The sequence below is a fragment of the Corvus moneduloides genome, chromosome 3 (assembly GCF_009650955.1).
Source record: "Corvus moneduloides isolate bCorMon1 chromosome 3, bCorMon1.pri, whole genome shotgun sequence".
NCBI classification, from domain to species: domain Eukaryota; kingdom Metazoa; phylum Chordata; class Aves; order Passeriformes; family Corvidae; genus Corvus; species Corvus moneduloides.
In genome coordinates this window covers 48,180,428-48,203,978 of record NC_045478.1, presented here as the reverse complement: position 1 = coordinate 48,203,978, position 23,551 = coordinate 48,180,428, and the positions used below count along the sequence as shown (strand labels likewise).

The window sequence follows — 23,551 nt, the reverse complement described above, 5'->3', positions numbered from 1 at the left end:
AGGCAACTAGAAAGTTTTTAGGATCTGTCCTCAACATTCACGTCAAACTGAATTTTGCCTTTCACTCCATTGCATTTATTGTCTAGGCACTTACAAACTGCATTGCCAATTTTTTTTTTCTCTTTTTTTTTTAGGAATTGAAATTCAGCTGGCTGAACTGGTTCCTTTTTTGTTTTCTTCTTTAAATGAAAGCATTATTTCTTGTTTCTCTAGTTTTTGGTACTTTGCCCATCCTCCATAAAATCTTGAAAACAACACTAGCCATTTCAGTCAATTCTGTATATATTTAAGGTGAAATGTAAGTAATTTTTTAATTGGCTAAGTTTCTTTACTTTTCTCTAGACTGACTTTCTGTCTTCTGTGTTGATGTTGATCTTTGAGGATTAAAAAAGGAAATTCAGATGGTTTTTCATGAGTTATGTTGCCTTTTTGTTGTTTGCCATTCACTTATTATCCCAGAATTTCAAAATTTTTTGTTTTAATAGATGTTGAAATTCTGAAGTTTTAACAATTTTTTTTCTTTCAGTAAGAAAGTAAGTCTGTGTTCCATGATATAGCCATATGACCTTGTTTGCCTGTGTTACAACATACTATCAGGTCTTAATTGCATATGCTAGTGGAAATAGAAGCTGTACCAAATAATTAAAGTTATTTTTGACCATTAAGAGTATAGACAAAATACAATAAGCAAGGAAGGATAATGTTATTTCTAAGTGGAATATGGACAGAAGATCCAGACAAGAATTTCTAAGATAATATCAGATTACCTTAACCTTGATACTTGAACTCTTTAACTGGATGTTAGATGGGTTGTACTAATGTTTTCCTGGAGAAGCAGAAATGTGCACACTTTTTTTATTTGCCTTGACTTATTATTTAGATCTAATGAAACAGCAGGAAGTCAGCCATGGCTTTTGTAGCCAGGTCCTGTTTCCTTGTCAGGGTTGTTCACACATGCTCACGAATTTCATTGTGGTTAACATCAACACTTCAAAAACAGATTCCTGAAATACAAGCATTTTAGACATTTTTATGAAAGAAAGTCTTCTCAATTTATGACTAGCGTTTAAGTACCTATATTTTATCAAATAGCTGTGAAATTTTTGCCAAAGTAATTTTACAATCAGATGAATTATAGAAATCTTTCAAGATAATTAATGATTTAGATATTTTTGTTTATGCAGGTATGCAGGCACATTTAAAAAGGTGAATCTTTGGATTTTAAAAATCAATTTCATTTTTTTGGTAATAGAATTTTACAATTTTTGTCTGATTAAGTAGAAAATGAAAAGAGAAACATTCAAAGCGAGTATAAAAGTTATAAAGGTATGATTGCATCACGTTAATTTAAACTATGAATAAAACTGTAAATATATTTAACTTTTTGAGATATCACTCCATATTTTGCCTCTAATCTTTGTCATGTATTTCTATTTATTAAGTAAAAAAGAACATATCTTTTCTTAAAAGAAGATGAGTGAAGTGTAACAGTGGTTCTTTCCTTACTCGTTTTCTGTAAGTCCCCTTCTCATCCAGAATTAAATCTTTTTATAGCCAATCTTTGCTGTAATTGTCTCCTTTTGCTTGCCCAGATGAGTGTTATTCTCCAGCAGTGAAGTTGTGTGGCCTAAGACTGGACCAGAGGACCAAAGAGTCTGGAGGAAAGTGCCTTGTCAGCAAGGCTGACACGTAAACCAGGGACGCTTGTACTTGCATGCATTTGTCACAGCTGGGCACATCTGGTCTTGGGAGGCAGGACCTGAGCTACAGCTGGGGCTTCCCTCATCAGAAACAAAAGCCTGGAATTCCACTTGTGATCCATTAGGCAGGTGTGCAAAAAAGATGATATTCCTGGAAATAGGCTGATGAGCAGGGCCTTTTAGATGTTAAAGCACAGTTGCGAAAGGAATGAGTCATGCCAGCTGAGCTGTATCCACTGTAATTTATGGCCAGAGCTGAACTTGCTGAAAATTGCCATGTAGCTGTGCTGGTTCTCTAGAGTCTCAGGTGAACATACGTGAATTTCTAAGCTTTTAAAATAAAACTTCCTTTACCTCTCCTATTTCTTTTTTTTTTGGAAGGGGAAAGAGCAGCACATCACACGGGATTTCTTGGCTACTACTTTAAAGACTAGTGCAGATCTGTTTAAACTTTGGTGCTAGACTCATAGAGCAATGAAGCATATGTTTTTGCAATAATATAAGTAATGTCTCCATTGGTTGTTTTGAATTGGTTGTCTCCAACTGATGTTTTGAAAAAGTATATGCATTAAAGTATTCTTATTAGATAAGTATCTATCATAGGAGGTATATCCAAAGGTTAATTACAGAGGATACCAAAATTTACTAGTTTGAGCTCTTACCGCACAGGCTATACAACAAGCAGGTTTCTTTGGTTTTGAGGTTTATGATTTGTCAGGTCGAGAACTTCCTGATTGAACCTGAAGATACCTGAAGCAGAGAAAGCCATTTCCTCTTCATGCTCTGATTATGCATCTCTCTGAAACCATGTTACTACAGTTCAGGTAAAAATTCTGGTTTAGAAGGTGTATTACCATATTTGAGAAATAAACGAGGCTGTTTCTTCAATATGTAGACTTTTTGGATGTCCACGTAATGGCTGAGTGAGTGATTCTTGTGAGAGAACAGAAAAGAAACTCATTTATACTCATTGTTTGAAATTAGCATTTCGATGATAAATTGACATCAATAATCCAGTACAATCTTTGGAGACCAGTTACAGAGAACTGTATACTAATTTTGAATTACAAGTAAACAACACGCAGATATTTGGATTATGTGTATTTAAATTTGCTATTTTGGAAGCTAAGTTTTTCATAAATTTCTTTTCTGAAGCTGAAAAGGGGACACAGTTTGAAATCTTGTTTGGCTCATCCAGTATTGATAGGCAGCATCAAGTGCAACTACTTAAGCTTCAAACCTGTAGTTTTCATGTTTAAAGCCCAGAATTACTTGCACCTGTGTCACACGGGGCTTTTTTGTTACCCTAGTGAATTTATGAGGATGAATAATTGGAACTGAAATTCTGTCTTTATTATAATATACTCCTACAGTATCTCTTATCAGATCATAAAGTGCTTATACTTTCACAAGGAAACCACACCAGTAGCTGTTCCCAAGCTGACTTGACAGTACTGCAAGAACAATGTTTGCATAGTTTAGTCAGTAGTCTGTTTTGCAAATGCTGTTCCATGCATAACCATCAGTAAAATGTAAGCTGGTTTGAGTCCTAATGTAAATAAATGTACACTGGGTTATAAAAGCTTCATTTTCATTTTCATTTTCTTGTTTAAGCCATTTGTAAACAGTGTTTAAAAAGGTATGGACATAGCTTGTGGCACTTTAACCAAACCCATTTTAAATAATCAGTAGCAGTTTAACTACAAATACTGCATATAGCTAAGGCCATGGAAAGACTGCTTTCTCAGCAGATCTTGTCTCCTCTCACAATACAGCTATCTGCTGAGCATATCTGCAGGAATGCTCACTGCTTTTGAATCCTGTTAAGTCAATGAACTCTCCAATAGAGTAAGAAGGAATCATCAGGATTGAGCAGCATCAGCAAAGCCATTTTAGCTGCTTGAAATCTGATAACATTTCTAGTTTTGTATGGTTGTTAATGACGTGAACAGAGTGAAATTACAGTATGCGTCTGGGGTATAACTTGACCTTCATCCTTCATTACAGTTGAATGTCTTCCAGGAAGTATTAGACCTGTTTCTCACTTTAAGAGGCAGAGTTCATTAGCTCTGAAATGGTGAAAACAGTATCACAGTTACATGGTTTCTGCACTGAAGCTGGCTTGTGTTCAGACACCTTCTTGCACTGACGGTCTGTAGAGGTGCACTTTGTACTTTTGGACCTGGATGAATTTGCAAGCTCAGCTGTACAGCTGTAGAAAACTTGTTTTAAAAAACCTTTGTTTATGGACTAAGTATATTTCCTATAGAATCATTCTGATATAGTGCAAGGGCAAAGAAATAATACTGATGGAACCCAACTACATTTTTAAGCAGAAGAGAATTCTTTGCGACATAAACTGTAGGAAAAGAATTACTTCTCTTGATGGTAAGCTTTCAGTTTCAGATAAGTACAGCAGTTGAATAAATAAGATCAATGTATTTAAAGATGACAATAAATAATAAGTATCAGATATCTGTAGATAGGGATTTCACATTGAATTTGATCACGTATGTAGGCTCTTTTTCCTTCATGGATTGCTATACTAATTTGTATTATAATTCAACAAACAGTGGGTCTTAGTCTTTTTCCTTAGGTATTAATATATTGTTATTATGTAGTGACAGTTCCCAGACATAGTAGTCATTGACTGTTTCCACTGTGGTAACTGCTCTATCATGATGTTTTCTTTTAGCTGCTCTCCAATGAGATTGTAAGTTTTAAAGTAGGAAAAAGTGTCTTTCTAGGTCTTTTCATAGGAAATTATTCCATATAGACTGAAGTGCCCGATCATTGCCTCAAACTGAGCCATAATGGTGAATAAGACGCTAGTTTAACAGAGAAGAAAATCTAGCACTGATTGACAAATAGAGGTGGAAATAGGGCTTGTGTGCATGACTACAGGCAAAATGTTTTTATTTAAGGAGTTCTTGAAAGGAGACAGGGAGTCCTAGGTTACATGTACGATAAAAGGAAAGGGACATTGGATGTTAAGAGACCGACAGTTTTCCAGCCATCTTCTTTCCGTCTTACTGTGCCATTGTATACACACGTGTAAATGTTCACAAATTAGGGTAGTCCAAGGCTCCAGTGGAGAGAAGGGTGCTCATACCAGCTACACCACTGTCTCTCAGAGCTGCACTCAGCATTGTTTACTCCTTTTTGTCCTGTAAGTTTGATTTTTGTTGTTGCGTAATTTAAAGTGTCCTTTAGCCCTTTTCTCTTCTACCATGAATTTCCTTTATAGGAGCATTAGAAATATCCTTTCCATTGACTCTGTAAAACTCCTGCAAAAACCTACTGTTATCCATCCATCACCTACATCTTAACGTGGCTGTGGTCTGGACTTCCATACTTTTGTTTCACCTCTACCCATGAAAACTTGAAAAGAGTTTCCATGCATTCCTTCCTTTTATCAAATATGACTAGTTTTTTGAAATCTGACCATCATGCACTTGGGAGAAGTCTTGTGTGGAGACTGATTGATTCTGCTTTGGTGTGAATTTTTGTAAGTATACCGAGGGTCCTCAACAAGACTTTTATTAAACAGCTGTGTGGTTTTGTTTCCCTTTGTGTGTGCCTTGAGAGGCTTGCTGATAATCATCTCTGTTCTTTGATGTCATGACATCTGTTGTGTGAGGGAAAAAATACATGGGCCTTCCAGGATGTAGGATAGGATTGCTTTCTGTTGGCAGAGTTCGTGTGATCAGGGAATAGGGATATAATTGTAGTAAATTGCCACTGAAAGAAACAATAGAGGAGAGCACAGGCAGAAAGTTCCTTTTGAACTTAAGGCACTGCTAAGGAAGCACAGAGAGGGATCTCTCACTGGGCCAACCAGGCAAGGGAGGAGATTTTCCTGCTTTACTTGGTGCTGGTGTGGCCTCGCCTCGAGTCCTGTGTGCAGTTTTGGGCACCACAATACAAGAAGGATATAAAGCTATAAGAGAGCATCCGAAGGAGGGCCATTAGGAGGGTGAAGGGTCTGGAGGGGAAGCCTTACGAGAGCTGAGATCATTTGGCTTGTTTAGCCTGGAGAAGACAGCAGTACATTAGCCACTACTTGTTTTCTTCAGTAACAAAGGTTGCACAGAACAAGTAGAAGGTTTTGTCCCCATCTTCTGAGGCAAAGATGAAGTAAGAAACTTGCTGTCCAAGGTCATTACTCACGTGTCTCTGAAGAGGTAACCTCTCCCTGATAGAATAATTAATAGTGGGGCTGCTGGAGAAGAACAAGAAATTCTCAAAAATTAGCAAGAGCTGGTGCAAAAGTGGGGTTGAATAGAGATGGTATCTAAGGCTTTTGAACCACCCTTGCCAATGGTGTACTGCAACTGATTTTATCATAGAGTAGGAATAGACCTCTCTTAATCCCCCATCCTCTGCAAAGCATTGTTCTAAGGTGCAGTAAGATTGTGTACTACTGCACTTCCTAGGAGCTTCATTTCCCTGCTCTGAAGTTTATCACAAAACAATTCTTTAGAATTTTTGAATCACCCTATTCTTTATCTTTGTCCCTCTGTTTCTCAGTCACAAATCGACTGTAGCCATAAAAGAATTGAGAACAACGAAGAACAACAATGCCTTGAGCCACACTTAAGTTGAAATACCTGCTGTCAGCTCTGCTCTGTCATGCACTGTATTTGATGCTGTTTGCTTCTAGGCTTGAGTTTGTTTTGCTTTATATCTAAAGCAAAAATACAAGGAGCAGCTGAGTCACTGCAAGAACATAATAAAAGTTTTTCTTAGCAATATGGTCTTTGAGAACTGGTGGTGTGTTAAATTATTCAGCAGTTAGAGAAGACTTTTTTTTTATATATAACACTGGTGAGTCATTCTATGTTCACAAATTAATTCAGATAATGGTACCAGGTAAAATACAGATCTTAATAAGGTTACTTGAGCACTCCTTTACTCAAGAACTTCTGTCACTAGAAGCCTTCAAACAGGTTAGGCAAACATCTGTCAGGATGACAAAGCTGTAGTTGATTCTGCTGAAACAGGAGGTTGGTCTTGAGTAGGCTTTCAGGGGTCCCATCTGTCCTTTTTCTACAGCTGGGATAATTTTGTAATTTCCTTGTGACTGTTTCCTAAGTATTTTGCATGGTATGCTGTACAAATTTCTTTCAGGTGTATTTCTCTTAGTGGTCATTAAGATTAAAACATTGAAGAATATGTAATACTTTTCTGCCACTTGTCCATTAGTTTTTGCACCCATCAGGTAAGCCAGGCGTGTTCGATACTATATATTGAAAATAAATAGCTGCTCATTTTACAAAGTTGCATGAAAAAACATCAAAGCTAGAGAGAGAGGCTAAACCTCTCTATCATACAATTTTTCTTTGAAATCCCACATAATGCAGAGTATATATCTCTAAAATAAGCTGTCTGACCACTATTTCTTCTCCTGGTATTTGTAGCAGTGGAGCCTTTAAGAAAATAATTACTTGCTGTTTAGATGGGGAGGAAAAAACCCAATTAAAAACATTTAGCAAGTGTTATAAACTTGTTCTTTCCTTTTTGAATAAAAATAGTGTTGTAGCTGTTGTAACAGCAAATCAGACTTGTTGGGAGAGGTGCTTGCTTTTCTTAGATGAGCTCATACAATTGATAAAAGTAGATAAGCTTCTAAGCCTGATCTGAAGTAGGTCTTGCCCCCTGTAGTTTTCCACCAGGTTTAGTTGATATAATGAAATATGTTATTTAAAAATAAACTTTATTTTCTTACAGGATTATTTGATAAATATTTTGCAAACCAGAAATTTCATATAGAATGATATTCATATTTACTCTGGAATTTCTGTTCTATAACACTGCTCCACGTGAAATAGAGTTCTGTTTTTAAGTATTAATAATGGAAGATGTAGTATAGGGGAGATTAAATGCTGATAAATAGGATTTACCCTCTTCTAATCTGGACAGAACTGGGGTTTAGCTCTTTCTCTGTGAGACCATAAGACAGTTGAATCTACCCATTCTTGGTTTTAAATGGTAGACCTTGTGAATAACCAAAGACTTAATTTTTCTACCAGTTTGCCAATAAGTAAGTAATATCTATTGATTTAAGGTAGAAGGTAACAGATATTTACAGCTTCTTTCAAAGGGTTTGGACGTTTTTATCTTTCAGAATTTAAATTTAGCTTCACTGTCATGTCCAGGAAGCTTTGAAAAGTACTTTTCCAAAATGCATTTATGGGGAGAAGTGGTCTTAATTCCAGCAGTGTGCATTTGTTCAGACAGGCCACTGGAAGTGCCCTCAGTTCTTGGCTGTAAGAGCAGAATACTTTCTAGTGGAAATAGGTGTTCAGAAAAGAAGATTGCTGGGTTTGGAAATGCCATTTAGAAAAGTTGATCTTCAGAATATGGTATGCTAAATTACCACAATAGCAAGCCCCTTCTTTGAAGGAATTCTTGGTCTAAATTTTCTTCATAAAAAATTGGGGGGGAGCCCCCAAAAGCCCTATTTATGTGTTTCCAGGCAACACAGTAAACAGTCTTCATGGAATAACCTTAAGCATGCTCAGAGGCTTGTCATATTTCTGTGGCTGTGCCATGTTTACACAAGCTGCCTAGGTGAGGTCACTTGCTTGGCAGTGTGATTGGTACGTGCCATGCAGCTCAGCTGCATGGAGATCTGGCTATTCATAAATGCCCAAATAACATCGTGAGGTTACAGTGAAGGAGCCAAATTGCACATTTTTAGATCATAATCCTCTTAGGTACATGCATTGAGGCAGGGGACCTGTGACTGATACTCTTGATGTTTCAATGAGGCAGCTGCCTGACTACGTTCAGATGCAAGGTGGTTTTTAAGTTTTTAAGGTTCACCTCATCTTTCACAGCCCTTACAGAATGGCAATCCAGTCCTTTTTAGTGTCATATTAAGATGGTAGGAACCCTAACAAATAGGGAAACCTGGCTATCTTACCTATGCTGACTTTGCAGCCCAAACAGAAGAAAGTACCAAGAAACCCTCCTTTTTTCAGTAGGAACTAACTAAAAGGGTGATGAGATTTAACGAGGAATTGGTGTTGCTGAGTTTATTTCTATCTCCTCAATGAGGATTCCCTGGGTATGTCATCCAGAGTAAGGACTGGACAATGAAAACATTGCTGCAAAATGAATAGTCACAAATGTATTTTGAATGAAAATATACTTCTTACTCTAAAGTATAAAACCATACTTATTAAATAAAGTGTATTTCCTACAGGATTTTTTATACAGGTTTATACAAATACAGCTCATTGAATATAAGCTCATTGAATCTCCCTAGGGCAATTGTATATTGATGATCTTCATTTCCACCCTAGATTTGCATGGAGGCAGTGTACTCACATGTGTCTGTGGCTTGTTTGTTTGTTTCTTAAATATTACTTCCCAGTGGAATAACTGTCCCCTTCTGCAAGTAATATTCTGGTTATGTTTACATAATGGTTTCTGCAATGCCTTGGAAAAAACATAGGCTGATAAATATCACAGATAAGTAATTGGAATATGTTTACATCATGTTTTGTGGTGCAGTGTTGGACACACCTGTACTAGCTCTGACAGGCCTGTACAAAGAGGTGAAGAACTGTGCTAGGAGATAACCTCAGGTCCCAGAAGCTGCCCAGCTTTGCTGCTGAGCACTGCACTCCTGTTAAGAGCCTGTGCTGAAGGGGCAATGCTGCTTCCAGAGCTGGCATGTTGAGCAGCTCTCTTTGGTGCTGTGTGTTGTGGCTAAATAGTCCTTGTTCAAATCAATGGCCCAGATTCTTACAGAGCTTTTTCATAAAGCTCTTATTGTATCCTGGACAAGACCAAAGGAAGCAAATCAAATGTTAGGCTATGTTACAGGCAAGGGAAACCAAGACAAGACGTGGCATTGTACATTTTCACCTTAAATGCTCTGTGGCTTTGGCCGTTTTACAAAAGGCACGTCAGAAATAGGCAACTTATGTTACCAGAATAGGCTGGATTTTGGATGGGATGAGAACGTGATAGGGGAGGGATTAAGGACTGAAAAGAGCTAGGTTTGTGTTCCTGTCTGTTGTCTTATTCTAAGAAGTGATACATAAATTAAAAACTATATTAAGTTTTGTGTAAAGCAGGATTTACAGGATATTCTGGAGGCAAGAGGAAAAAACCCTTAGAAACAAATTCTCATCTCCCTCCTTCTTCTCCCAGAAATCCCCACTTGCCAATCTCCATTGTCAATATTTACACTAGTTTATACTGAAGGTGTACGGTTATAAAAGTCTTAACAGAGAATAGCAAGATCATCAATTACATAAAGAAAGGAAAAACCTAATCATTACAGCATGCCTGGACAGACTCTTGCAATTTATGTGTTTCTTTGGTATCTGTTAAAGGTAACTGGTGGGATGGTAAATGATGACTTTTAGTATACAGTTTGAAGAAATGGGGAGGGGGAGAGTGAAGGGACAGTAGAGCTCAAAGCACTGTACAAACATTAAATAGCCCTAATGCAAAGCCCACCTCACCAGCTATGCATAAGGCAGCCTGTTTTACCCCTGCTGTGTGCCAGGAGATGAAGATAAGGTTAATCACTATGTACAGAATTCAAGGGCACAGTTTCTTTTTGCTTTCTTATCTGTACAGACTTTTCAATTGACTTTTAATCCTTCTTACACAGGCTGTTTAAATCCCATCAACACTGTTTATAAATGGAGATTTCGTTAATAACTCAGCCTTACCCAAGCAGACAGTTTTCAAATTGCTGCTGAATGCTGTTGTATTCATTAAATCTCTTAGTGTTGCCAGCTGGCCACTATTTCTTGTAGTCTGAAAGGCTTTGAATCCCTCTTTGCTTTGGGACTTGACTGGTTTTGTTAAATTGTGTTAACAGGTACTCCTACATCGTTTGTCACTGGCCTGTAGTGTTAATTGCAAAGTCGATGATAATTTGATGTCTCTGAAAATCTGTGTGATAATTAGATGCTCTGTGGAACTTTGATTTATTGAATTTGGTCTGAAGATGAAAAGTAAAAGCATCTCAATTTTCTTTTTCAGATGCTATAGATTTAATAACATACAAGGTTGTCTCTAATGCTGGAGATTTTAGAAGGAAATTCTAATAAAGTCCATAGAGTAATATGAAGACTAGTTTTTGTCTGTAACTATTGCTGTATGAACTGCTGATGTAACCATCTGGAATTTTCCCAAGTTTGGGTGAGTGTTTGTCCAAAGAGCAAAAACAAATACAGTAGCCACAGTGGAAGGAATAGATAGGCTACCATTTTATTTTCACATCAGATTTGTGTGTTTCTGTTTGCTAGCAGCTGTGCTTAATAATAAAACTTCAATCCTACAAACTGAATCCATCTGAACAGGTTATACAGCAAAGCTCTCAGGCCATTGGGAAGGATTTAGTTGCATTTTGGTCACAGATAAATCCATGTTTTCCATTAAGTCCCTGCCCTGTCTTAAACTTCCACTGTTGGAAACTTTAATGAAGTTGAATCACACCAAATTTCACTCCCAAAAGCTGCTTGTAGTCTGAGAGACATGGTTCCCACTTGTTGCTGATATACTATGCAGCAATTTATGAGGCTGCTGTCCTGGGTGAGTCCCCATACTAGGGTGGGGCTGTCCCTAAGCCAGACAAGTAGAGGAATGCCTTTCCCTAGTAGTCCTTGGACCTGGATGCTCTTTCTTGCTCTTTGCACCTAAGCCTCTGGTTTGCCATCCTTCATTTCCAGAAACTGCCTTTTCTGGCTTTGCTTTCTCCCCTGTTTTTAATGATCAGTGGATCCAGGTGTCAGGCACTGGGGAGGGGTGCAGCCTGTTTTCTTCTACTTTTACATTTGTACTTTGTACAGGGAGTTTTCAACCTCTACCTTCCTAGTTTTTCCAAGGCAGAAGGAAGTTGTGGTGTGATACTAGCTGAGACAAAGCCTGTATTTATAGAACTTGTGCAAGTTTCAGCTTCATAACAACAAGCTCAAATTTAGATAAATTCTCCTAGACTTTGTTTTTCCTGGGGCAGACCAGACATTTTCAATCTGCAGGTAGCTTTGATAAAGAGACATCAGCAAAGTAATAATGAGCTCTTGCAGAGCTAGAATTTTTTTTTAAACAGCAGCAACCTATAGCAGAGCAGAGATGAGCTTCTTCCATACCATGAAAGAAAGTCTTTGCAGGTGGATGTTTAGAGGAATACTGGGGGCCTGCTTTGGTTGTGGGGCATTGTCCTGGAACCTTAGTACATTGCTCTAGCTCCTTCTAGTTCTCATGTCATTGAAAAGCTGAGCTAGTTTGGGAAGCAATAGGGTCAGGAGAGACTGAAAACAGTAAAGCAGCAGTAAACTGGCTTTTGTGTTCTGAATTTTGAGCCTCTATTTGTTGAAGGGGCTTCTGGAAGAACTTAGTGTACAAGCCTTACTGGCACATAAGAGAGCCACACATAGGTTGATATCATCTCAGTGTGAAGAGTTCTTATATCTCCATTAGAATCATATTTAAGCAGATTTCCATTACATAAAATAGGTCATGAACCCAGGGTTCTGCTGAAATGTCTTTCACTGTGCACTCTTCTGAGTTGCCTAGCTGTGCTTGGCTGTACTAGTCAGTTTGGAAAAATACTGGGCAAAGGAAACAGTTGGAAAACTAATTCACAGTATGGAACAGACGTGCCGATTCTTGGAAGTGCCACTTGGAAGTTAATTGAAAACCTTTGAAGCTTTTTTTTCTGGGTCTTTCTCCACCTACTTTTCACATAATTGCAATGCTGCTTTAATAAGTTTTCAAATTGGTTTAAGGGCATCTAAACCAAGACACTGTTTGATGTAAACTGTTTTTTGTAAGCAGCAAACCGTGGAGGTCAAGTGCCCTTCTACCACAAGAACTGTAGGCTTTCCAGGGTGATGTACAAATACACTTATGTAATGTTTGATGTTGTTACCAGACTAGAAATGTGCTGTTTCTTCAGGCGCTTCACTTAAAATCTTCATATCCAGTTTGTTGACTTTAGTTCCCTTCACATTACTTTCACAATGTTCTGTTAGTTCCAGACTTTCTGAGTAGCTGCCCTACTCCCTTTGCCTCCTGAGACAACTGGGCTAAAGGTTGTAGACAGTCTGATGAGGAAATTCATATTAGTGTCAAATGCAGTTGGGGAGCTTCTCGGTGGAAGTTTTGTATGGTGAGAGGAAGAAAACATTTAGGGAGACACTGGTATAAAACATATGGGAAAAATGGATGCAGCTGTATTCCTTCAAATCTGATGGTGACCAAAACAGCAGGATAAATGCCATTTAGTTGATACTTTGCTAGTTGACAGAGAAAACACGAAATACATTTGCTTTTAGAGACTTTACTGTTTGAAAACTATAATGTAAGTGCTGTTGCTCTAGTCTGTCAACAAACTTCATGAAAAAAAGTTACTATATTCTTGTATTTTATAAAAAGCTTTAACCATACCTAGCTCAGTTAAGAATTTAATAGGATGCCCAAATATAAAATTCAATTCCTTTAAAATAGTCAACTTCCGTCAAGGAAGTTTGTCTAAAAAGGAGTGGAAAAGGCATTTACTTGCCAAGTTCAGACTTCTGTTTCTACTGCAGCTTTTTGATATTCCTGACTTTTAAATAGACCCCAGTCTTTCCCATGCTCTAGGTGCTTGGAATTGAATGTTTTTAGCTACTGTTGACTGAGAATTGTTAGCCAGTAACTTTCAATGTGAGGCTGATTGCTTTAAGACTAGCTTGGATACCTCTGTGTCCAATGTTCCTTAACATTGTACTTTTAGAAAAAAGTTTTGCATAGTGTCTTTTTTGTGGTTGTTCTCTCTTTTTTTAATAGCCACATAAATGTCAACAAGCTGGCACGCAAGGCAGCATAGCAGGATTGTAGGATAACTGTTTCCAGTACTTTTCTGCCATTCTTGTATCCAGATACCTTCTTAACTTAAACTCTCTCTTGGCCAGTATTCTTGTGATTCTTCTATACTCAGACCTGGATTTGTGCCATCTATCCCATACATGCTGGTTACTTATTACCAGGCAGGCCTGTCAGTGCCTGAGGATGTAGTGTCCCTCTCTTGGGAAACTTGTGGCTGGTAAGGCTTTCTCAGAACAAAGGATCGTTTGTTGATATGCAGAGCAACAATTCAGAGACAAGAATATTGAGCCAAAAATCTAAATGTGTGTTTTGTTTTATGTGAACGTCTGTCTTGTTATGAGGCAGAGCAGGCAGTTGTGGGTTGGTTTTTTCATCAGTGAGTACCCATGCAGAGAGTTTGTCTGTTTTTAGGACTTCATAAATAGTGCTGCCATTACCCGCACACATTCCTGTCCCTTCCACCCCTGCCATCTCCTCCCCTCCTGGAAGATTGCATAGACAAGGGAAAAAAGGAATTTGGTCATTTGGGGCTTCTGGTAGCTGGTTACAGTCTGTAAAATGACGACTGCGTGCATATGCACAGGTGTCTGATGTACTTGGAGCAGGTTCAGACCTGTTCCACAAATGATACCTGGGACGTCACTGGCAGTACCCACTGAACTAAGATGGTTCTGGATGCACTGCAATTACATTTCATGTTTTTTCAAAATTTGTTGATTTAACATCATGTATGCTGCCCATCTGGGCTGTGCCCACATTGCCATGCAGAAACATCGTAACCCTGTCCTGTCATTTCTTTTATGGAGTTTCTCCCTGGGAACCAGCTCCCCAGCTTGCACCTAGCTAATTTCTTCTTCCCTCTGAACCTCTGTTAGGAGAATTATCCAGTTGCTGTATCATGTGAAACAGGGCAAAGTCCTCCACTCCTAACCTACTTGGTGTACAAGCTTATATGGGGGTTATCTTTCTTTCCTCTTCAGGTCAGCTTAGGCGTGGTCAGATGATTAATTTTGGTTGCTTATACAAGACCATTTCCCTTAGCCAGGGCAATGTGTTGCCAGAAACAACCTGAAGTCTCAAGTGACTCCAGTTTAAAACATTCCCTCCCAGCAATGTCTTGATTGTATTTCAACAAAATAATTAGTGCAGGACAGCTATTAAGAAAGTGCCTGCCTGTGTGTGTAATGCTGCATTATTATTCTATAGCCCCGAGAATGAATTCATTGAAGAAAATGTGGCCCTTGCATGTGGAAGGAAGAATATAGATAATAGTGCAGTACACAGGGTTTTATTTATTTATTCTTTAAGAGCAAAGAATCAGCCTCTTGTTGTTACAAGAGGGGACACAGGAAGTCCTCTCATTTGCCACAATTGAACCTCCCTCTCTCAATCCTGGTTAGTACAAGTTCTACACTTCAGCTACTGGTTGTGGACATGCAAATACCTTGCCTTAGCAAAATGACTCCCACTAGGCTTGTTTAAATCTAGAGAGATGATGCTCAGGAGTTCTCTCTTTCCGTAGCCCAAAGCCTGAATTCTGCCTTGCCAGTCTTTGGTGGTTCAAATCCTAATGCTGATCCTGACTCTGGTTTCTCCTGGTGAACCCCTGGTCTAAGCTCACCAAAATTATTTCTCTGGGACTCATCTCAGTCTTGTTTGTTTTAGGCATTGTGCAGTGATCCTTGATATCTCCAGACCTATGCTTTGCCAAGTAATTCCTTATTTGCTGCAGCTCTAAAGAGTTGGCATCTGGCCCTTATTTGCTACAATCCAAATTTGGTTTAGTCTCATCCCTACTAGCTTCAGAGGAGTTTGATGGGACATGTAAATTTCCTTCAAGTCACATTTCACATTAAGTTATAATTTGTTACTTGTATGAAATTTACATTTACAGAAATAATAGAATGAATTATTTTTGTGGCAGTCTTTCTCAAGAGGACTTCTCAGGAAGATGACAAACGCACCTTGATAAAGAGAAATCATCCTCTCTGCTGTTGTGAGTAATATGGGCAAGTTAGCAAATGAACCAGAGTTTTTTGCTAGCATTTTAGTTTACAGGCTTCAGTGATCATTGTTGCATCTTCATCAGTAGTGAAAATGTGGTCCCGTTCTGCCTGAGTTTTCATTTGTTCTATTTTGCTGGTTTGGAATCCCTGCTGAGTGTCCAGAGGGCCACTGTCACGCTGGTGAGGAGCAGAGGGACAGGTATGGATTTGTAGCTTTACTGACAAAATGAGAAGGCGTTTGAATGCTTAGAGCTTCATATCCAGATTTATAAGCTCCTATTTTAATACTATCTTAGTAAAATTGTGTATGTTTAGTACGGCATGTGTGCGTTTTCATTTACTTACTTGTACTTTACTTACTTTCCATTTGAAAATTGCTATTGATCAGGCTTCAATGGTAGCTTGATTACAAGATGCTGATTCTGATAAGGAAATCTGAGAGCATTGTGTCTCCTACAGCACATCTGCTGTATGAATTTTGTGTGTGGTTTCAGCATGTGTGAATCTGAGAGACTACACAGTCAGTGCTGGCCTTTCCCAGGACTTTGGCAGAATCTATTGTGGGTTTAAAATGCTGTATAGAAAGTAGGCAGGTAGGCAGTAGTAGGTGGCCTTTCCTCTCTCACAACAGCAAGTGGTGGTTGATCTAAAATTATGATTGTAACAAACAGTGGACTTAAGGCTAAGTTCCAATACTGTGGTTAACTTAAAAAAAAAGATACTTAACAGTATTTGAACAGAAAGTGCTAGAATTGGTTTCAAGCCTGTTTCAACTTGGTTGCCCTAAAAAATATGCTTTTGAGAAGGTAGGTGGGGGAAGGTATTAACAGTTGCATGGTTTAGATGTCACTATCGCAGACAGCAGTGTTACGAAGTCCAGAAGAGTATGTAGGTTTATTCAGATCCTGAGCAGCTCAGTTGCAGAAATCTCCTGTGACTTTATAGTTGTCCTGCAGGGACCCAAAGCCTTTGTGGCCAGTGGAAAAGTGCCAAGGTGGCAGTGGCAGTAGAAGGATGATAGTCCTGCAGGAGCTTGGTGCCAGGCCAGTTTGTCCCAGGGGTCTTGAGGGAGCTCTCCAACCTCTGAAGTTATCCAGGATTTAGAAGGATGCAGAAGTCGTGCTGTGTTAAACAGGGGCACGTGTACTGTGTCCTCGAAGCATGTGTTGGCAGGGGCACTGCAGTTTGCTGGGGCTCATCAGAGCGGATGTTGGCTGGCACTAGTCACAGGGCAGGGGTGGCTCCTGATGGGCTGGGAGGCTTCTGCTCCCTGCTTTACCCCAGCAAGTGTCAGTGACCTCTTAACTCGCTGTAAGAGGAAAAGGTGGCATATTCCTGCAAGTGGCAACATAGTAAGACTCACTGTAGGAAATGGTATCAATTCCTGAGTAGGAGACAGGCCAGATCTTTTAGGATTTGTATCAGCAGGAAAGCAGTGCTTTTCTCAGTTCTTCTGTTTTAGAAAGCAAAGGCCAAAAAAATTACCTGTTTCAAAAATCTTAGCCATGTCATCTTCTGAAAATGGGAAGAATGAAGACTAAAGTGCTGTCTGAATTTAAACAAAACACCAATAAAAATTGACAAAAATGACAAGAAATACATGATTCATCTCGGTATTTTGTATGATTCTCCTCAAGCAGAGGTCTTAATGGGTTTGTCTCTGAGTACAGAAGCAAAAAGAAACAGATCTGTTACGAAAATGACAGATCTGGCATTATCTCCTTAGCTTATAAAAATCAGTTGTTGAGTAGTACCTAGAGGATGATCTGTTTTCTTAATGGCTGTCATTAAATCAGTTATGTGGGTTGCTTTTCTATGATGATGCTGTTAACTGTTGTACTTAGCTTTTTGCCAAGATAATGTTCTAAAGGAGTTGACAAATCCTATATTATAGTATTGTACTTGGCTCCATATATTAGGTAAATAAGGAGAGAGATTCAGTATTGAGGAACTTGCAACCCTCCTGTCAAGATAGATCATTACAGACAATGCAAGGGGAATACAGCTTTATAGTTATTTGGATATTCTCAAGATCTAAACTTCAGCAGGGATTCCAAACCAGCAAAATAGAGCAAATGAAAACTCGGGCAGAACTGGTCCAGCTGGGTCTGGAGGGACTTGTTAACCAGAGTATTCTTGTGTGGTGCATGGGTCTGGAGCCATCTCAGAACAGCAGCAGCAGAACCCACAGCCAGCCAACCAAACAACTTCTATAGTTCAGCTGCTCTCTATCAGCCTAGGAGGAGCTGCATACCCTCACAAAAAAGGGGAAGGATAATCTGGTAAGACACTCTTTCAATCTTCTAAGCTTTAGATATGCATCTTTAATGTGCCTATTTGCAGTAGTCTTAGAAACCATACTTCTGTTTTCGTGTCCTTACCAAATCATGAATAATCTCAAGATCTAGACTTCTTATAGTTCCCTAAATTAAACTTTGTATTTCTGCTACCTAATAACTGCAGAACAGAATGTTAAATTTGGACAAGCCATGCTGACATTAAAAACAAAGCAACTTGTGGCTTAGAGGTGGGGGGTGAGCTGTAGAAATCTTAAAGGCAGAAATTACCAGAATGAGGACTCTTTGGGGGGAGTAAGAGTCCTAAGTGATGAACCAAATAGTTGAGGGAACAAATAAAGCCACTGGAGTTCTTGCAACTTGGTGAGTTCAAGTTAGTCAATTGTGAGAACAGCTCAGGTGAAACAAAGGAGACTCACAGCCTCTGGCAGCTCTGAGAGAAAAGATGGTGTCTTTGGTGGGAAATACAGTGGGCTAGGAATGACCTGATTTGTAATTACTCACAAACCAGCATGATCACTTGCAAGCCATTTGCCCATTAAAGCTGAAGATGTGGCCTTTAAGAAAGCAGCATGTAAGCACGATCTAGAAATAGAAAAATAGCATTTGAAGGACAGATAAGGTTAGAAGAAAAGACAATAAATGTAATGTATGAATAGGGTAAAATGTTCAGTCTTAGCCACCCTTACAATCCTAAGGACCACAAAAGGAAAGCTTCTGTATATTGGTCTTAACTTATCTCCTGATGTGGCCGGTTGTCAGCCCTCCATTCTAATAAACAACTTGTTTCTGTTATTATTATAAAAGTATCAGGTGTAGTGACATTCCTAAAGGGCTGATCCTTTTTGACACATACAGCAAGAATTTAGATTGTACAAAGAATATAGTTTATTCTCCTCCCTAGAACTGTGTACCAATTCTAATAATAGAATGAGTTTTTGAAGATGGACAATCAGATTAAGGTTAAATCAAGAGGAATGCTTTGACATACTGGCCATTTTTTTACTTGCATGCTATGATGATATGTTCTTTTTAATTTAAATTCTTCCATCACTGTAATGAATGGTTTGATTGCTGTGCCATATTGTTATCATGATAAAGATTTTTTGTTGTTTGAGAAATAACAAATGTATAATCAAAGGATAGAAGAGATTAATAGACACATATGAAATTTGTTATGAAAAAGATAGTGGCTGTGGACAGCAAGGAACGAGAGGAATCCACAGGAAAATGTTCAGTGGCCAGCATAGGACTGCTTAGTTGTTACTGAAACACCTGGTGACTTCATTGAGGCACCATATTAGTTGCAGCTAAAACTAATACAAATCAGCTCAGAGCCCCAAAGAATTACCTGGTTTTATTTGTAAATGTTCCTGGGAAAGGATCATTTGATCATCCTCTGAGATACTAATTTGATGTCCAGGGCATTGCAGTAACAGGCGTTTCAAGTGCTCCTGCCTGGCTAGCTTTTCTATTGAAAAAAATTAAGATTTAGGTTTGCCAGTTCTTTGGAGTCATATGTTTGTGCTGAACTTGATGCAAAAAGTTGCCCTATTGGACTGAAAGGGAACTGTTTCAACTTAAAGCAGCGAAGTGCAGACATTTTTGTTTGCAGGATCAGGATTTTCTCTCTGTAGCTGGTTGGTCTCCTTTTAGCTTCCCCAGGACACTTCCTTTAAATGTAGCAATAAGGAAAAATTGCATTTCTGATAACTTGGAGTGCACAGATGTTAAATGCCATTTATGCAAGCAACTTTTATGGAAGTGCTTGCTATGAAGGAGTATGCTCCTGTGCTTTAGCTGGTGTTTGCTTTGAGTATCTCTCATGCACTCTTTCTGGGTGAAAGGAACTTGGTATCTATCGATATTTTCATGTTAAACATCTGTTGCTGTGTTTTCCCATAGGAGCATTTCACTAGATCTCTGTTTACTTGCATCAATACTTGGTCAAACACACTGTTGTGTTTCCCCAGGGGAACGCTCCAGTTATGCAAACCAAACCATGATCTGTCCCCGTGTTCCCCACCTGTGCTGCGGTTTGCACTCATTAATACCCCGAGCTCTGTACCAGTCTCAAACCATATTCTCTCATGAAATTGCTCATGTAAGTGATCATGCTAGCTCACAAATAGGAATAATTTCAGTCTGCAATTGTGTACTGATTTATAGATGAGCAGGTGGCTCAGGTTTGTTGTGCTCTTTAGTTTGGAGGAGTTAGGAAATACTTGTGTGAGGGCTGGGATGGAGAAAGGGCTTGCCGCAAGCTGGGGTGATGGGATTCTGCTAAGGCAGAGGCATACCTGGGGCCTGAGCAGGGCTTGTGTACTCTGGCCATATGGGAGAGCTTTTAAGTCCATTATTATTTGTTTGCTGTGGCTGTGCAACTTCCTCTTCCCCTTTGTACACAGTTTTTCTGACATGCTGTCATTGTCTCCATCTCTCCTGATAGAGAAAGTGAAGAACACGATACAATTTCCTACCTTCTGTTGTTGAGTTGGTTGTTTAAGGAGAGAGAATTTCCCTTGGATGATGCCAGAAAAGAATCTGTATCTGCCAAGGTTCTTTGTACAGGAACAACTGTTAATATAAACAGGCTTCCTCACAAATACCCAGGCAGAACAAATGCCCACAGTGGGACAAAAACACTTTGGAAGTGAGGGAGTGCTGCCCTTCCTCCCTCACCCCTTCTTCCAAGGGTGTTAACAAATTCGTGAAAGGGGATGACCATTCATCTATCATCCAGGGAGACTTTTTATGGTGAGGTATCTTCTTGCATTTTTGCTTTCAGGTAATTACTCTCCTTTTCAACAGTTTTTCTGAGCACAAGCCAGTTCTTTGCCTGTGTTGAAAGAGCAGCCCATGCCACCTTTTTGTTATACCTTGGGCTGAAGTAAGGAAGTAAGCAGTGGGAATTAAACACTGTTCTTCATTAGTTTATTAGCTCACAAAATGCAACCTTCCTTGCCAGTATTGCATTATTCTTTCTCCATGCTTCTGTTGAGAATTTTATAAAGTGCAAGTAAGTAGTAAGAACACTGTTTCTTCTGGAGAAACTTACCAGCTTCAAGCCAAGGCCCCAAATAAGGATGGAGCTGTGATACTTGGGCATCTCTAGGTAATTTAACCTTATGACTGCTGCTAAGCCTTCAGCAGTAGAGTATCCCTTGGTTCTCCAGAGTTAATTGCGTGACCTAGAGAGAGGCATGGTGGTATTTGAAAAGTGGAGACGACAGGAAGCCTTTAAGGCTCAAGAATCAAGAGATGTGCAGAACTGCTGCCTTGCATCATGTTGCCATGTTTCCCTGACAGCACTGTCCTCAGTGTTTTCTGCATTTAGCTGCAAGGTTTGATAACAGGAACAGGCTGTGAGCAATTTTGCAGCGTTCAGTTTTACCTTTAACAGAAGTTTAAAGTTCAGTGTCATGGAATTTCCCTGCTTGGTTGTTAAGATAACTTGGTACGGCTCAAAACCTCACAGCCTGAATTATAGGCAGAAGCCTTCCTCCCCCAGGTGAGTATGTTCAGGAGTTCAGAGCTGCCCTGGTCCTCCTCCCATGAAAACTGCAACAGAAGTTCTCCTCTTGGGGTCTACCGTGTTTTATTTTACTTCAAATTATTTCAAGGAAAACAATCTAACAGAATGTAACTTTATGGATCTTATATTGTTGTGAAAGAAAAAAAAAAAAGTAAAAATCACGTGGGCCAGCTCAGGGACTTGTTTCTTTTAAAATAATTGATGACGTAAAATCCCAGACCAAAAGAGGTGGGAGATGGAAGGCATCTGGCAGAGTTTACAGCCCTGAGGGGTCGGCAGGCACAGCACAGCCTGCTGCAAACAAAGGCCGAGTGTTTTGCTGATGCGATTGCAAAACATATGTTTGCCCAGGACTGTTATGATCTTGGGAATAGGCAGGAGGCCAGATTTCTGCAGCAGCAGCGCACTTAGTCACACAAATATCTGCAAAATGTGAACCACCTGCGATTTCTCGGTTTAAAAGCCGTAATTACTTTGTTGCTTAAAGAGAAGGTAGAAACTCTTGCATAAGGAACAGGAGAGGGGAGCGGAAAGCATTGTCCAAGGAGCGTCTCTGTGCCGGGGAGGAGAGCGGAACGGAGCCGAGGGGTCCGGGGCTCGAGGCTGTCCTGCCGAGCCGGGGGCTACTGCTCCTGGTGCCCCGCCCGGGGCATTTGCTGGCACTTCCAGGGTTAGGGAGCAGCCGTGGGGTCGCGGCGAGCCCCGGCGGGGCAGCGCGCCGGCAGCTCCGCCCCTGCGCCGGGCGGGCGGGACGGGCCTGGGACCGCCCCGGCGGTGCTGGGGCAGAGCCCAGCGGGCTGCGAGAGCGGCGAGCCCGGCCCCAGCCCCGCAGCGAAGCCGGGCCGGCAGCACCAGGTACTCGCGGGTGGCCGGGGTGCCCCCGCCGCTTGTCCCCGCGGCGCTCAGCCTCCCCAAGGGCGGGGGTCTCTCTTCCCGGGCGCATCACCCAGAGAAATCCCTGCTGGAGGGAGGGGCGGGGGCCCGGGCAGCCCCCTGCGGACCATCCGCGGGGCTGCGGAGGCAGCAGCGGCATTTCCCTGCGGGCTCCTCTCTCGGGGGGCATCGTTCAGGGGTTCGCGGGATATATAGCTGCTGCCTGCGGTGACAGTGCAGATGCTGTCGCGGTCCTCCCCGACGCCTCTGGTCCCAGACGGGCTGTGTTCCGCTGGTGTGTGTGGTAACCGGGTGCCTCTGCAGGGTGCTCAGGCTCGCCTAGGTGGTTTTTGCCTCGGAATTGCCCGGCGTTTACGTCGTTCTTGCATAGGTTTGGATTATCCTTTTGAAACAGTAAGGCTGTTCTTGTGTTTCTCATGGAGAAGAGCGGGCTATAATTATAAACAAGCGCAAGTCGAGTATTATTTTGGGCAGGAGTAAACTTGCTGATTTGGATCTCTCTTACAAATTCCTTAGTGTCACCACGTTAAGATTCTTCTTTTAAAGGAAATTTTTAAATCCTCAGAACTGCTGCAGGTAGTTAAATCCTCAGTACTGCGGAACCTGTTTTGCATTTGTCTGATTTAGAGTAATCCAGTACTTCATGGATACATATGGATACATATACATGGATATATGCTTTGCTTTGACATAATCCAGTAGTACAGTCTATGTAATGCAGTTACTGTCACATTTAGACTGTTTCCTTCTGTGTCACCAATATATTGGTATTTAAATAGTGTTTACAGTAGGGAAATTGCTGGGTTGCATTCCAAATCCTTTGCCCTTTACTGCTTTCTGTTTCATTACAGAAGTGGCATATAAAAAAAAGCTAGGCACTAATCACTGAAACTCAGCCTCCGTTTCAGTGAGCTCATATCAAAGGTAAATTGGGTTGTGGACTCCAGGCAGTTATGTCACAAAACCACTTCAGGAAGAGCTGTTAATGCTGAGGAAGAGTAGGTAGCGCATAGGCACCTTGAGACCACTGCAGTTGGACATGCTTGTCCTGCTCAGTCCTAGAAAATGACCAGAGAAGAGGTGCTAGAGATGGAGACAGAGGAGTTTGGGCTTTGCTTTTATTCCTGCTGTTTTATTCCTGCTGTTGTGAACAAGGTGTGTGATCTTGGGCACATTTTCCCTTGCCTTGATTTCTGTCTTGAATCAAGTCAGATAAACTAGATAGGGATGTTTTTAAAATCGGGTATTTTAAAGGACTTTGAGACATCCAGAGAAATG

At 40.2% G+C, this 23,551-nt stretch overlaps 1 protein-coding gene across 3 annotated transcripts in view; it reads left to right on the top strand.

Annotated features, from left to right (window-relative positions):
* Positions 1-23,551, top strand: part of SESN1 (sestrin 1) — a 76,743-nt gene that overhangs the window by 37,520 nt on the left and 15,672 nt on the right. The window contains exon 1 of one of the 3 annotated variants that reach the window (XM_032101421.1): positions 22,138-22,234. The exons of 1 other annotated variant lie outside the window; for it this stretch is intronic. The gene's annotated coding sequence lies outside the window, so the exon portion shown is untranslated. Of the gene's footprint in view, positions 1-22,137; positions 22,235-23,551 lie in introns of those variants that run through there. One more of the 3 variants, XM_032101420.1, reaches the window with a different exon arrangement.